The sequence below is a fragment of the Stegodyphus dumicola genome, chromosome 8 (assembly GCF_044657685.1).
Source record: "Stegodyphus dumicola isolate Sdum_Otavi_A_Nest chromosome 8, ASM4465768v1".
Lineage (NCBI taxonomy): Eukaryota > Metazoa > Arthropoda > Arachnida > Araneae > Eresidae > Stegodyphus > Stegodyphus dumicola.
In genome coordinates, this window is record NC_140775.1 from 147,825,782 (window position 1) to 147,843,555 (window position 17,774).

At 37.0% G+C, this 17,774-nt stretch overlaps 1 protein-coding gene across 3 annotated transcripts in view; it reads left to right on the top strand.

The window, feature by feature from the left end:
- Positions 1-17,774, top strand: part of LOC118179753 (uncharacterized) — a 48,231-nt gene that overhangs the window by 5,150 nt on the left and 25,307 nt on the right. The gene's annotated exons all lie outside the window — the stretch shown is intronic.

A 17,774-nucleotide genomic window follows, 5' to 3' on the forward strand; every position in this document is an offset into this window, starting at 1 on the left:
ATGATTCAACAAATTCATAGATTGAATATCAGCTTATGTTTGATTCGCTGTCATTAGTCGGTTCTTTTATTAAGCTGGCATAAAGTTCACAGTTAGAAAGGAAATGTTCGCCGTGACCTTCGCAGGTAATTTGTTTTTCTTAGAAGAAAACAATCGCTACATATACAAATCCATTTTAAAATTTGGGTGAATTCGTTCTCTAAACGCATTGAGGAGCCCACCAGCGGCCGAGCGGTAAAGTCGCTGAACACTGGTAGTTCGGTCCGAGGTTCGAATCCCGCGAACGGGCTGGCTGCATGGGCGTTTTCGTGGTTTTCCCCATGTGTAACGTGTATACGAGCCAGTTTCCCTTAGAAAGTCCTCCACGAAGGCATCCCTCCCCTTAGGCAGATAGCCCTCGAGGCTTTGCCATAATCACACACACAAACGCATTGAGGAAGGGGAAGAACTTGGCGCTAAAAAGCCCGAGAACAAAATACACGTGGAAATACAGTATACTAATCTTTAATACTAATGTTTCCTCTGAAATTCTTTGGAATGTATTTTTCAAAAATGTATTGTAGCTTTATTTTAACGTGTATTGCATGTATCATACTTTAGATGTTGTCATATTCTGCTTCTTGGGCGTGTAGGTTCTGGATATATATTTAATTCCTACCGTAGACGTATCGTAATGTGGGTATTGCATAAAACCAAACATTTAACAGCACAAAGACTTTATTAACACACGAACAAAACAAGAACAAACGATTAACACAAAAGTGTAACTACGTATTTTCATTCACGCTGGCATACAGCATGTTACCTTCGTTACTTCGCTACTAACTACTAACTAACTACTCTTCTCTAGTAACTCACATGAGAGAGAGACAGAGGCTCTGCAAGCCGTTGGGCTAAAACTGCGCATGCGTGGTCATCACGTCATGACACCTCCCCTCTAAAAGATTTGATTGCGTGTTTCAATGACCTGTCAAATCCACATATAAACATTTCTTGAAACAAAATAAAATAACATTCATGAAATTTTCGAACTTAATTAACCAATTCTTACCATTTTAAATTAAAATTACTTCAGCATAAATTCAGTAATCTTACTCATTTAAAAGATGTAACATTCAATTAACTTTTCAAACTTAAATCTTTCACATAATCATAATCATATAAGCAGTTATCATATAAACAAGCCAATACAAATCAATCATTTAAAATTAAACATAATACTTTAGCAAACCCTGGCTAAATCTTTAACCATATTACATAACGTTAGAAAAAAAATGTTTATTAGCTCTTAAAAAATGTTTTCAAATTAAATAGTCAAAATGTCTTATAGTTCATACTTCTTAACGTCAGTCATTCTTCACTCACTGGAAAATATAATCACACCATTAAGTCACATCACCAATAAACGCAGCATAGGCTTTTAGTCTATACATGTTATCGTTCCATTTTGTTGATATACAAACTACTTGATGCACATACTTACTTTTTGATTCAACGAGTAGCTTTAGCTGCAATAGCTCATCTACTTGTTGATCAACTTTATTTTTTAGAACTTCAGGTATTCGATACGGTTTCTGTTTCTGCTTTTTGGCATACTTCCAGGTTTCAGTTTGATGCTGTGTTCTCTAACATTGGCGATTTTCGGAATACCAGCTTTTAGGTTCTTATGCCTTCTTAAAACTTTATTAAATTCTTTCCTCTTATGCTGTTCAAGGTGCGTAAAATCACATTCCTCATCAGAATAGTGCTCTTTCGCTTTCCGTGGCACCATTCTTGGAATGTTTACAACTTCGCCGAAATCAATATCTGTATTATATATCACATCGACACTATTCACAGCGGTATTAAACTCTCGTATCTTGTTTGCGTGAACGTGCTTCGAGGAATTGTCAGGCATTTGCACTATGTAACTATAATCTGTATGCTTTTTGATGATCGTAACAGGTCCCGTCCATCTGGCATAAACTTTGTTTTGATTATCAGAGATTAAAACTATAACACTGTAACCTTCCTTGAATTCTTTATGACGAGTCTTTCGGTTACGGTAGAATGCATAAGCTTGTTGCTTTCCAACATCTGTAAGTCCTGCGTATTCAGCATCTTTTTCCAATTTCATCTTCAAATCATTCAGATAATCAGTAACTGAGCTTAACTATCCACGAGGAATAGAAGTTTCATCAGTCCATGACGTTTTCAAGATAGACAAAGGGCCATTAGGAGGTCTTCCATAAAGCATCTGGAAAGGACTAACACCAGTCGTAGCATTAGGAACTTCTTGATAAGCCTAAAGTAAGTATGGCAGATGTTTCTCCCAATCTTTGGAATGTTCCCTAATGGTCATATACATGGGCACAGCCCCAGCCCACCTAGCCGACGTAGTCGGCTTTATGGCTCAAAAGTAGGGCTTACCCCTCCAACACAAAAACGATGGGGCCAGCGAGCCGGCCGTGCCTCATCCTCAATAATACTAATAAAATCTTAAAGATCAGAATTATCAGCATGCCAGCAAAATTAAACCTTATTCTTTATCTTTTCATTGTATAGTATTGTATAGCATCTACTGTATCGTATTATATTGTGGTATTGTATAGTATTGTATAGTATCTTATATCAGTTGGCTTTTAGTACAGGTTAAATATGTTAATTTTTTTTTTTTTTTTTGTATTGTATTGTATTGTAATATTGTATAGTATTGTATAGTATCTTATATTCGTTAACTTTTATGCAGGCTAAATATGTTATTTTTATTCCTCATAATCGTATAATTAGCCTTATTGCATGTTTTTCCCACAATACCACGTGATCAAGTGTATTGTACCGCTATTGCATTCTGTTACATTGTATTCTTTTATTTTTATTTCTTTTGGTATATCCTCTGTGTATTGCTGTAATCATTTACATTCATTATTTCACTATGTTCTCTATTTTTATGTTATATTGTCATTAAGTCTAATTCTACTGTCTATATTTATTCATTGTATATTATTGGGCTGCCCAACATCAGACTGTACTTTAGCTTATGTATATTCTATATTTGTGTGTATTACACCTTTGTAAAATTTTTGCTTATTGTCCAAACTCGCCCTTTTTGGCCCTGCATGCTTTTGTTATTTTATTTAATAAATGTGGGGCCTGGGCGGTTGTTGGGACTGTCTTTCGTGGGCATTTGGTCTGTTGGACTGCCCCCGGGTTGAATTTGGCTCTGGGTTTGGGCGCCCGGCGCGTGGCGTCTTGTAATTCCTCTTTAGGCTCTAGATATAGGTGGACGTGGTGCTATACCGATTAACCTTTTGGTAAAGGGACAGTGCCCACGTCCTCCGTTGCTTATCGCTTATCGCTTATCTAATGCAGCTCCAAGAAACCAAGCCCGAGCTCCGAGTAACTAAAAAGTTAGTAAAATGAAACTAAACAAACTCAAAAATTCAAGTCTGAACTAGTTGCCAGCTTTAATCTTCTTCTTTTAAAAATCTCATTCAAACCAAACTAACAGAATAAAATTATAATTTAACTGGTTATAAAACAAAATAATAAAGACGCCACATAATCAAACACACAGCTAAAACACAAAACTAAAAACTGTGTACTATAATTACTTTTATACCATAATTCCAATCCTTTCCTTGTTATTATTAACAATATTCATTATGTCTCTTGCAAACTTTTCTAAAACATTATATTTGATATCCTCTATTTTTCTTACATTATATTGGTCCCTCACTCTCCGAGTTAAGCCGCAGTATTCGACGAAGTGTTCTGCGTTGCCTAGAGTATTACAATAGAGGCAATTTCTGTTGCCCTGGAGGTTAAATCTATTTAAATATTCAGGAAATCTGCCGTGATCAGTGATAATCTGATTTATGTCTATATTATCATAGAGTTTCATCCTCTTTTTAATCTCAATTATTTCCAAATACGTTGTCCTTTTTTCGGCTTGTTTCCATCTATCATTCCATTCTTCTGTATAGTTCTCTTTGACTCTTGTAATTATCTTTCTTCTAGAGTATTGCAAATCATAATTGATGCCATTCCCCAGGGCAGCCTCTTTTGCCAGTGCGTCCGCCATCTCATTGCCCTGATAACCTTTATGGGCACGAATCCAATGCAGTTTAATATATTGTTTTTTACATATAATACAAAAAATTTCTTTGATATCATTCAATATACGATTTTTCGGCTCTGGTCGGGAGAGTGCCGTGAGCACAGATAAAGCATCTGAATAGATGTGCACATTATATCTGACTTTTAAATTCATATGTATCCAGTCCAAGGCATCTTTCAGTGCAATCATCTCAGCTTGATAAACTGAATTTAGTGAGTTCAAAGTTATTTTCTTTTTCTCAATTTCAATGCCATGAAAATATACAACAAATGCAGCCCCGACACCCCCTCGATCTCAGAGCTGTTAGTATACACTTCAATATCACCATCGTTAATGACAATATGATCATATGACAAGCAACATAAATCACAAGGATTGTTCTCATTAATATCAAAGTTCAACATGCAATCAATATTAATATCTATATTTTTACAATGAATCATTTTAATAAATTATTTCTTAACAAAAACTTTTCATAGTACATTTTATAATAAATTGAGAGGGGGGGGGGTGCACGGCAAGCATGCACAGAACCCCCGTCGAAACTGTTCTAAATGCTCTAGTCATAGCCAACAGCCAACCTCTCTGCAATGAGTCCAATTTACTTCTTATTCTCACTAATTCCCTTGCTCGGAGACCCCATGCACCAACTCCATACATAATCTTTGGTAAAACGACATTCATGTAGATTTCTTTTAGAGTTTGACTCTTTTTCTTCAATGTCACCGGGGTAAAGGTATTCAAATAAAAGGTTAAAAATCTGCTCAACGCTTCTTTGTATATATTTAAAATGATTTATAAAGTTTAACTTATAGTCAAAAACGACTCCCAAATATTTCATCTCATTTCCAAATTTTATATTCTTTTTATCAAATTTTAATTTAGGAGCTCGAACTTTAATACCCCTTTTAGAGAAGAGGATAGCATTGGTCTTTTCAATATTGAAGTTCACATGATTGCTTTTACTCCACTTCATAAATACTTCATCAACATTCTGAAAACTCTTTTCTAACTTCTCTAGGGAAGCATCATATACTAAAACCAGAATGTCGTCTGCAAAACAATAAACTTCAGTGTTGGGCATATCAATCAGGATGTCGTTGGCTATGAGGTTCCAGAACAGGGGAGCGCTACAGGAGCCTTGAGGGCAGCCTTTTCCGATATTATAAGAAAGGCTCCGTAAGCTGTTTGCATATAAATAAACTAACCTTCTATTACATAAATAGTCTTTAATCAGCCTAAAGAGCTGCTTCGTGATATTAAGTCGGGCGATAATCTGGAGGAGCTTTGAGCGATCTATAGAATCAAAAGCCCCTTTGATATCAAAAGATATCATAGCCACGTGATAATCTGCTTTGTATTTCCTAATACTATTAATAACTTCATGAAGAACCAGATCCGTAGATCTGTTCTTTCGAAATCCATATTGTCTTTTGCTTAGATAGTTATCGTGTGTTATTATATAATTTAGTCTTCTTGTCATCAGTTTATCTAAAATCTTAGCAAAAGTCTTCAATAAGCATATTGGTTTATACTTACCTTCCTCTTTTGGAATTAAAATCAGTTCACCAGTCTTCCAGGTCTCGTGAAATACGCTCAAACTCAAACATTTAATTGTAAAGAATTACAAAAAACGAGGTATAATAATCAAAAAAACATTTAACTACAAAAACTCCAATCTTATCCGGACTAGGGGCCGAACGATTCCTTAGCTCATTGACAGCAGTATGGATTTCCTCAACCGTGAAACATCTTCCTTTTTCTATCTTATTTTCTTCAATAATCACGTTGTTCAAATCTCTCTCCTCTGACTCATCTATTCTTAATAACTGTTTTATAATATTATCATATTTTTCTTCCAGATCATCTACCCTTTCATCCTTCTCTCTTTTTAGTATCATCTTTTTCTTTCTTTTTTCCGTGGCAATCTTATAAAATTGGTCATAATAGAACTTGTTCCTCAAGAACAATTCATCTCTATAAATTCTTTTTGTATTTCTAATTCTTTTTCTATAAATAGCCTTAGTTTTCTTATATTCAATCTTTCTTTGAGTCTTCAATTCGTCAGAGATACCTCTGACTTGGTAACTTTTTCTCAAAGCTCGTATTTTCCTCTTCAATATCTCTAATTCATTATTACACCAATCTGTCTTATTTATTTCTCTTGTCTTCTTTCTTTTAATTTTAAGGTAACAATTCATCTTATTTATGATATAATCTTCCAAATATTGCACCAATTCATTCATTTCTATGGCATTATTTGCCTGACATAATTTACTCTTCAAGTCATCAATATCTCTTTTACTTCGCCTAAACATAAGTTCAATTCTGTTCCTATATTTAGAGTATCTTATGGGCTCATTTCTCTCAACTTTCAACTCATTAAAGTTAACTAAAATATACCTGTGGTCACTCAAAGTTTCTTTATCTAAAACTGAATAATCAATCTTCTTAAGATCCAAATTCGAAGAACATACCGCTAAATCAGTCCATCCCGCTCCAACAGCAGATAAAAAAGTGGGAGTAAAGTCTTTAAAATTTAAAATCTTTAAAAAATTGTAAACAATAAAATCATAGGTCAATAGACCTCGGGCGTCCATTTCGTTGGCACCCCAATTAAAATTTTTAGCATTAAAATCACCTAAAATAATAAAATTATAGTTGTATATCTTAAAAACATTGTCCAACTAAATCAAATAATCTTCCAAATTCTCTGCTGGAGAGAAATATACTGATTTAATTGCTAATTTCTGGCCACCTATAAAGGTGCTGATTGCCACAATGCACTCATAAGTGAAATCTACTACAAACTCAATATTTTTATCAATCACAATGATTGTAGCTCTTCCATTACATTCATTTACAGCCCTCCATTCTCCACAAATATGTGCAATCTTATCTCGTATGTAATAGGGCTCCTGCAGCGTCATAATGTGAATTGGCTCATCCACGATCTTATTAATGGCAGCGAGTTGGCAAGCGGCAGCATTGCAGTGATTTAAATTGCAATTCAAAATATTCAATCTAGATACTTCCATTATAATCCAGAATAAAAAACAATAAATATTTAAAATCTCTATATATACAGTTAAAACCAGACAATATAAAACAATAAAATATTTACAATTTAAAATCTCAATAGGCTAAAATCCTTCAATATATACAGTTTAAAATGCAATAAATATATAAAATAATTTTACTTACTCGAGGTGAGGGATATAACTTTTAGTACACTTCTTTGAATAACAATAATAATAAAATACATAAGAACGCAACACACTCAAAAAGTTATGATGTTGGGAAGCCCCAACTTGTCAGCAACAGTAGTAGTGACTGCTATGAACTGGAAATTACACAAACTCTTAAGAAGGGTTTAACTCCCTTTTTATTTCACTTTAGAAATCACAGTTGCATTCACTTGACTCTCACAAACTACGCCGACCCGGCGGTTGAACAAAATAGACAAAAATGCAACTAAAAATAAATGACAGAATGAATAAATATCGAAGTCACAACCTACGAGGCTCTATAATCGTAACTAACTTAACCGTGTTCTAAGATACAGCTGAGATTCAGCAAACTTTCTGATTAAGAATTTGAAAGATTCAACGAACTATCGAAATAGGCACACAGGCCGAAACGCGTGGTTCTTAAACTTTCTACCAAGCAACCTTCACGCTCGTGATTCAAGAAGATCTCGCTTACAATCTCGCTTCCCTTCTATTTAACTCAATTTACTTCTGCTAAAATTTGAATACTCTGCGCGTTCTACTACGATTTACATACTTTGGCATTGGCAATTCTAGGGGAAAGTAAAGGCTTGACAGGAAAGATAGCTTAAACTTAAAATAAATGTTAGTTAAAATAAATATAAACCCTACAAAGTATTTCCAGAAAAGTCCCAGCCGACAAAATACATAAGATAACTAAATGTCTAAATGTTCTTTTATAAAGTTCATTTCTTGAACATATACCGGACACTCCCTAGAAAACGCATCGTGATAGACATTGTAATCCAGGTTATATTTTTTATTAAATTCATTGCAATTTATACAACATAATTCTTCTTTCTTACAGTTTCCTTTTTCATGAGAGTCTGAGCATCTGCTACAAATTACGAAATTTCCACATTCTTTTTTTGTGTGGCCCAAAGGCCAAAAAATTCAAGCATCTCTTAGGTCTTAAGAATAATCTTACAGGATACGATTTCCATTCAATTAGTATTCTTTGATCTTCTATAAAAGATCTTTGACAATCGCCAGTGACAAGAAAAACTCGATGTGAAACACTTTTCTCAGTGGTGCCAATGTTAAATAAAGATTTAACACAATTGCCATCACATCCACAATATCTTTTCATACACTGTATAATTTTCTCTTCATTAACCTCATCTGAAACGTTATATATAATCAACGTTGGTCTGATGAACTTTCTTCTTCTTGGAGTAACAATCTGGTTCAAATTTTTATTCGTTTTAATTTCTCTTTCCAATATTTTGCACTCTTCTTTATTTCCCAATTGGACCACCATAGTACCATTTCTTCTACAGTATGACTTCTGTACCTTAATTCCAATATTCACTGGATTGATATTACTCTTAATTTCATCGTATACATCAATACCATCCTTGATAGGTTTTAAAATTTTCTCATTCTCTTTTTTACTCTCCTCTCTTTCCCTTCTCACCTTTCTTTTACTCTTGACTTCTTGCCATTCTTCTTTCTGATAATTTTTTTCATTTATTCTTTCTTTGATATCAGAAATCTCATCAATAATGATATTGATCTTATCGTCTAGATCACTGTACTTTTTTTCGCTCAAATTCTCAAGACATCTGTTTGACACCCATTCCATAACAAAAAGAAGTCCATTGCTAAGTGACTCTACAAGTGCATTAGCTACACGTTTTTCTTTCAAGCTATCGACTATTTTATTCATTTGTCTTATTACGGTAACAATATCATTCTTATTTTCAATATCAATAGATTCCAGAGTATCCTCAGAATTCATTTTGTTTTGCGACATTGTCGGCATAAGGGACTTATTACTATTCAAACACACATAAAATATTAAAATAAAAGATTAAAATCACTTTAGATAAAAACACAAGTATACAAATAAAACTCAATATAAGACAATAAAAAGCAGCACAAGTATAAAAGAATATTTACAGAGCGTACCCGTAGAATGGGCAGCACCAACTTTTGCCACGTGGGCGAGAGGACACAAAATTCTCTAAAGTCAATCAAAGTTCTCTAATAGTTCGCTTTCAAAAAAATTGGTCCTTGTCAACCAGTGCTATCACTGGCCGGGTACGCCACCCACTACCGCCCAACCGCCAGTCGTTTAAACATTATTACCTAATGGTATGATGTATCATTCCCTTTAAAACAGCACTAAATCTTTCTGCAAGGCCTTTGAATTTGGATGATAAGGAGTCGAGAACCTTGGGGACGATCCGATCCCTTTCAAAAACTCTTGAGTCAACGAAGCAGTAAAATTAGTTCCTTGATCCGAAGCAACAATCTGAGGGATTCCTGTGCGTGAAAAGATTTGCAACAACGCATCGCATGTTGCTTTGGTATTGAAATTCTTCAATGGTACCGCTTCGGGCCATCTTGTACATTGATCAACAGCACACAGAACATATTTGTAACCTCTACAGCTTGGCTCTACAGGTCCGAGGATATCCACATTAATTACCTGGAATGGTTCTTTAGAACGTGTTACTGGCGTAATCGGAACTTCATCAAAGGGACCCTTTTTCGCTTGAAGTTGACAAGAAGTACAAGTATTGCAATATTCATTTGCATCTTTCCTGATTTCAGGCCAATAGAAGGAATATCTCAAACGTCCGGCTGTTTTCTTGGTTCGCAGGTGACTTCCCCATAAGCTAGAATGAGCTAAGTCCAAAATTTGTTTCCTTCTTTCTTTAGGAATGACTAACTGGTGAACTCTTTCTCCTAAAACTTTATGATACAAAAAGTTGTCAATAACAATAAAGTTATTACTTCCGTTCTTAGCATTTTGCTAGCATGTTTTTAAAGATAGGTCATTCATTTGTTGCACTCGAAACAGTTCTGAATCCGAAACACATTGATCGTGTTTCATACTACCTTTGGAATCATCCTTACCTGTATCTTCATATACAAGAGCACAACATTCTATTTTCTTCTTAACAGTTTCATTACATTTTTCATTAATTAGGTTTTCCCTATCATGGTTAAGTATTTCGACAAAATTTTCAGTTTCATGAAAAGGCATTTCAACGAACCTATCATTAGTAATGGTTACATTTTTGCATTCAAAATTAAACTTTCGTTTATCATCTCCCCTTAACTCACTAAAAGCACTTAACGACAAGAGTAAATCATTACATAACTTATCCACCATTGCACATGTTATAAAAATATGTGACACAAATTTATCATCTTCAGAATATATTACTAAAGGTAGGTTAATGAGACGAGCTTTTAAAGATTGTCAAAGCTGACGTGAGGATAACACTTCCATGTGGCGTACGGTATTTTTCTGGTACAATGTCAGCCTTGACAGTGTTTAATTGCGTGCCTGTATCTGCTACTGCATTAATCGATTTACCATCACATATAAGTTTAACAGTTGGCAAGTCATCTATTAATTCCTTAACTTCTTGTATTGCAGTAAAATATTTAGAAGAAATCTTTGCTGTTACGGCGTTAGAATTATTCTTACTTTCTTCTTAGCAACCCTTTCCTTATCTTCATTCAACAATGTATTATGACACTTAGAATTACATATTGAACATTTTAAATGAGAAGGACAATTTTTTGTTCTACAGTTCCTTTCGAAACAAAGAAAGACCGATTAGAAGCTTTTAAACTCTTTTTCCTTTCTTCCGGAGACATAACGCATTTTTCCGAAACATGATTTTCGCTTTCTCAAAATAAGCAAGGAAAAGTTCGAACAACTGCAATTTTGCTTACATTAGGGGAATAGCTGGCGCCAAACTTGTTGGCGTTGAATGAATTCCGAGTGTGGAAGTTGTTTCGCTTCTCATTGGGTTGAGAATGCTTTTCGAGAGAATTAGCTTAACTCTTAGAATAAAATAAATTTAATGAAGTTCGTTCACGACTTTCAATTTCCCGTTTTAGAAATTTCATGAGGTCGTCGACATTAAAATTTTCCTCATCTGCGTTTTGACGAGCAAAATCAAGCGTTATATCCTGAGGTATACAGGATATGGTAAATTTCCATGCGATTCGGTTTTGACCCTATCGAATTTAGTGACCTTACTTGTACGTTGCAGGTGTCATATAATTCCCTCAAAGAATTAATGTCATTAGAACTTCGGACAGGCCGTAAATTTAAGAGTTTATGCATGTAAGAATTAATAAAGAGATCTTTTTTCCTGATAAGGAGGTCTTTAAGAATTTTAAAAGCTTCGTCGTAGTTTTTTGGCGATAAAGAAAAACCTTCTATTGTTTTTAAAGCTGCACCGCCTAACAGGTTAAGCAAGTAATTAAACTTATCCACTTTAGATAGTTTTTCGTTTTGATTTATTGCCGTGTCAAAAGAATTGTAAAATGTTTGCCACACTTCAGCGTTTCCATAAAGTTTATCAATCATAATCTTTGGCAATTTAACATTATAATCAGAACTTTTATCGACCCAGAAATAGATAAATTGTTACTATCATTAGAAGAAACATTAGAAACTAGCGAATTATTGCTATTTCTTTTTTCTTTCAATAATTTTGTGCCTCTAAAGCTCCATTTCGCAATTTTTTTCTTCGTATTCCAAGGCACTTTCGATTTCGGTTTCAATGTCATTAACATCAGTCAAAGTTTTAATTTTTTCGTCTATGGCCATAGTAATAAGCGACTTTAGGTTTAGAGTTCGAAGACTTACGGATCCGAACCACGACGTCATTCAGCCTGTTTAGGACTGTGTACGGACCATCCCAAGGTGACTGTAATTTCGGACAGAATCCTTTCCGTCGAGTCGGATTCCACAACCACACCTTGTCCCCTTCGTGGAATTGATGTGCAGTAGCTCTTGTGTCGTATCGGGTCTTCATCTTCTCCGTCGCCAAGCTGACTCGCTCTCGTGCAAAGTTGTGCATCACTTCAAACCGGGCCTGTAGATCTTGAATATATTCCTCAGACGATGAAGGAGCATCCAGAGGGCGACCAAACAATAGATCACAAGGCACACGAAGGTCACGACCGAAGAGCATCTGTGATGGGGAATAGTCGGTAGTCTCGTGAACAACACTGCGGTAAGCCAGTAAAAACAGCGATAATTTCTTGTCCCAGTCCTGCTGGTTTCTGGAAACCACTAATAAGAGGTTATTAAGGATGGTTCGATTGAACCTCTCTACCATGCCGTCCGACTGGGGATGTAACGGCGTCGTTTGGGTTTTGTCAATGCCAAATAGTTTGCATAGTTCTTTGATTACTACCGAGGTAAAATTCCTTCCCTGATCGAAATGTAACTGAAAGAGGCACTCCGAACCTGGAAATCCAGTGTTGTATCATCACCTCAGCTACTGTGACATCCTATTGATCAGGAATAGGATACACTTCAGGCCACTTGGTGAAGTAATCAATGACAACGAGTATGTATTTGTTGCCATCAGCAGTTCGTAGCAGAGGTCCCAAGATGTCAAAGGCGATACGTTCAAACGGCGCACCTACGTTGTAACGTTGCAGCTTGCCTCGGCTGCGTTTCCTCGGTCCTTTCCGACCTGCACAGGCATCGCAAGATCGGCACCACTTTTGCACGTCATCCTTTGCATTATTCCAGTAAAAGCGCTCACAAACTTTCTGCAAGGTCTTCATTATTTCAAAGTGACCTCCTGTAGGGCTGTTATGTAGTTCTTTAAGGACATAAGGAATCCGGGATCTTGGAAGTATCAGTTGCCATCGGAATGTCTTCCCATCATTCGATTCGAATTTTCGGTATAAGACGCCGTTTCGAATGTGAAGTGAATACCAGAGTGCCCAGTATTGTTTTGTTGTAGGACTATAGATAGCAATGTCCTGCCATGTAGGTTTTCTGTTTGATGACTCCATCAAATCAATTATGGGTTTAATGTCACGGTCTTCCAGCTGGTCTTTCCTGACTTCATCATCACTCCACGGCTCTGGATCAGCCGATGTTGATGTCGTAATTTGTCGTGCGACCGGACTTCGCTTCGACTCTGGAATAATATCGGCAGCTTTCTTGGCAAGGTCTTCTAGACAGGGCGTTGGCGTTTCCGTGTGATGATCCCTTACGATGACGGATAGTGATGTCATATTTCTGGAGTCTCTGTATCCACCTGGCTATTTGACCCTCAGGATTCTTGAAATTTAAAAGCCAGGTCATTGATGCATGATCAGTGCGGAGCAGGAATTTTCTGCCGTATAGATAGTGATGGAAATGTTCTACAGCTTTGACTATGGCAACTCTTTCCTGGTAATTCCTCTCCAGTTTAGACAGGCACTTGCTCCAGTACGCCACTACAAGTTCTTGGCCGTCTATTTCTTGGGACAAAACAGCATCGACACTTTCATTGCTCGCGTCTGTGTCGAGAATAAATGGTCGGTCGAGCTGAGGATACGTCAGGATTGGAGCAGATGTTAAAGCCTCCTTTAAGTTGTTAAATGCATCCTCGCATTCTTTTGTCCACAAGAACTTTTGCTTGCTCTTTGTCAGCTTGTGAAGGGCTCTTGCGATGGAAGAAAAGTCCTTCACGAATCTCCTATAGTAGGTGCAAAGCCCTAGGAAGCTTCTCAGCTGATGGACATTTTCGGGACGTTTCCAGGATTTAACCGCTGTGATACCTTTTCAGGATCATTGCGCACACCTTCTGCGGAGATGACATGTCCCAGGTAAGTCACTTCCTTTCGGAACAATTTGCATTTAGCAGGACTCAGCTTCAGATTGGCTTCTTTCAGTTTCTGAAGCACCTTCCTAAGATTTTCTAAATGTTCTTCAAAACTCTTTGCGACGATGATGATGTCGTCCAGGTATATCAGACAGGCTTCGTAGGAAAGACCTTTCAAAACAGTCTCCATGAGGCGTTCGAATGTTGCCGGCGCATTACACAGTCCAAACGGCATCACCTTGAATTGCCAAAGCCCTTGTCCCGTAGTAAATGCCGTCTTTTCTCGGTTATCAGGATGTATTCCTACTTGCCAATACCCACTCTTTAAATCAAGTGTTGAAAACCACTTGCTTCCAGAAAGAGTGTCTAGAATGTCGTCAATTCTAGGAAGAGGGTAACTGTCTTTCTTCGTAACCTCATTCAACCGGCGATAGTCGACGCAAAATCTTGTTGAGCCGTCGTTCTTTCTGACGAGAACGATGGGAGATGCATATGGACTTGCTGAAGGCTCGATGACATCGCCTTCTTCCATATCTTTTAACAGTGTTCGCACCTCTTCCTGTTTAGAAACGGTAGACGTCTTGGATGTTGCTTGATCGGGACATGATCGCTTTTATCGATTCTATGTTGTGTCAAACTAGTTCGACCCACGTCAGAAGACGAGCGGGAGAAAACAACTTGAAGATCTTTAATGACGCGATCGGCAGCATTCCTCTCTTTATCGTTTAATTGCGTATTCTGCAATAACTCCGATGTAATGCTCTCTGAGGACATGGATTCTGGGATGTTACTCTTTCTTTCAACGCTGGTTACTGGAGTACATGTTGCAACCACTTCACCTTTCTTAATAGCTCTCGCCTTCTCAGTTACATTGGTGACTCTCACCGGGATAACCGTTCTGGATAGGTCGACGAGTGTTGAGGCTACTAGTACTCCTTTTGGGCTATTACAGTTATTGGGATATTCTATGATGCCGTAGCGGAAATTTCTATTTTTAGGCTATGGATCCAGGAAATAAAAACTCGGTTCTTGCGGGTATTATGATATCATCTTCAGTTATAATTTTGTGGATAGATTTCCCTCCATCATTAATTCCGAATAGGGCTATGTCCTCAGATGTAGAATGCAATTCGTTATTTTTAAAGTCCAAAGAAAAATTCTATTTCCTTAGAAAGTCCAATCCGAGTATGCAAGAATCAGTGATCTCTGCTACATACGCCGTGTGATGGTAAGCGGCAGTTCCAAATGTGACGTTAACGTTGATTTTTCCATCGATGCCGATCTTCTCACCGGACACAGTTTGGAGGGTAACGCAGGGCGGCGTCCAGATAAGTTTGTTTCCCAGTTGTTGAGCCAAATCTTTTAAGTTGATGGTAACGTTGGCTCCTGTATATATCATCATATTGCAGGGAACTCCATTAATATGTCCTATTATGAAAAGTCCATTACTGCCGCCTCTCACTGCAGAAATCTGAAGCACTTTAAACTAGGGCTTTTCATTATCTGGCAACCTCCGCCCCGCGAGATGGCCACTAATTAGTTTCCCTGCTGCTTGCTAGGAGCGGTCTTAACATCCGTGCCCTGGGGTGTTCTGCAGTTCCGCCGTATGTGTCCTTCAGCTCCACAGTTCCAACATTTTAAGGCCGGTTTGTTTTCACTGATATTTCTTCTCAAGTCATTGAGTTGTCTGGTTATATCGTCTAGACGAACAGTGACTTGATCCCTTGGTTCCTGGACATAAGCAGCTCTGATTGGGTGGCGGTATCTACGAGTTGCTTGCTGGGCTGCCTCGAATTTCATGGCGTACACTAGAGCGCTTTTTAAATCTTTTATAACCGCCATTCGTAGAGCTTTCTGTATTTCAGTATCCCGGATGCCGTCAATAAAGTATTGCAAGGACAGAATTTCCCTTGTTTCTGTCGGGCATTCCGAAAAGGCGAGATGGGACAGCCTTTCAACATCCGTGGCGAGCTCCTGAAGTGTTTCGGTAGGCTTCTGTTGGCGAGATTTTAATTGGAGCCTGCTGTAGTCTTTTAAACACTTCTCCCCAAAGCGCAGCTCCAAGGCGGCGGACAGAGCTTCGAAATCTAACCTTTTGTTATCGGGAAGATTCTGAAGGATATCCGCTGCGTCTGCTCTTAAAGAAGTGGCGAGATGACAGGCCTTAGCTTGGGAATCCCATCCATTCGCATCCGCCACGATAGAAAATTGTGTCTTATACACCTGCCAGGAGGTCTCCCCATCATATGTGGATAGCTTCAGAGAGGGATGAGCAAGTGTTGGCAAAAATTTAAAACCATCCGAATTGCTCCCTGCCGTCGCTACGAATTTCTTTGATGTATCGACTTCTTTCGCAACGGCTGAAACCCTATCATCAATTTGTTGCTCGACGGCAGAAACTCGCTCTTCTATATGTTCTATTACAGAAGAAACTCTTCTTTCTATTTCCTCGTTCACCGAAGAAACTCTTTCTTCAATTTGAACTTTTACAGAAGAAACTTTTTCTTCAATTTGCCCAACTTTATGTTCAACCACATCTATTCTGCCTTCCATAGCATCGAATTTGGTTTCTATTATGCAGGCAATTTCTCTTTTCATTTCGTATTGACTTTCTTCAATCTTTACTTGTATGGCTTTTATTTCCTCTTTAACAGATTCCTTAGCAACTTTTATTTCCTCTTTAACAGATTCCTTAACAACTTTTATTCCATCTTTAAACGTTAATTGACCAGCTTGAATGGCCTTCATTTCTACCTTAACGGATTCTTGTCCCGCTTTCATTTCTTTCTGTCCCGCTTTCATTTCTTCCTGTCCCGCTTCAATCTTTTCCTGATTAGATTTAATCTCTCCTTTCATTTCTTCTTTAACCTTTTAACTGGCATACCCGAGATTATCTCGGGCACAGCACTGGTGTTCGAAAATGTCACGCCCGAGTATTTCTCGGGGTAATTTTTTTTTTTTTTGAGTGCATCGTATTGTCATACCCGAATATATATCGGGAGATGTTTATTTCGGCTACATTTGGTTTTTCCAATAAAAAAATTTGACAATTTGTGTACCCAAATCATCAAAATAACTTGACAGTTAAAGGGTTAAACGAGGCAAAGGCTGATATCAACTGCCTTAATTACTCTTCCATCGCTCTTGTTATTGGCATTCAAACCTCACTCCTGACACCAACAATTGTTGCGTGCGTACGCGTTCGTTACGAAATGAATGCACAAGTCCGATGAAAATTGAAGAAAATTTTTTATTATCACAACAAATATGATAAAATCTCCTCAAATAATCGTGCAGTATCACAATATATCACAGTAGTTATCTTCTAACTATTTAAACGTTCAATAGAACTTAATTCAAAACAGCTAAAGAAAGCTAATCCTCGAATTCGCTACAGTCAACAAGAGCAGTTTTCTAAACAAACAACAAACTAAGTAACTACTACGAACTGAGAGGTTTTCCTCCTTTTATAAGATTTTAAAATCGCGTGCGAGAATTTTCTAGTACTTTCTCGAAATCAAAAAGAGATATTTATTAAATGTTTAATGCACGCGCTCTTGTATTTTCAATTTTCCGGCTTAGCTTTCTTTTAATATTCGTCACGCGCTGCACTGCGCGGGAAATAAAACCATTTAATTTATAATTGAACTAACATTAGTTATTTAAATGCCAAATTCGTAACAATATTTTACTTTAAATATTAAAAAATTTGCCGAAGTTTTTTTAGCGTTAACTTAGGTAATTCAAATTTAAGGACTGGCGGAAGGGGAAAAAAAGTCGTAATAAATGTTTTCATTGTTGTAGCATAGTGATAATTAAATA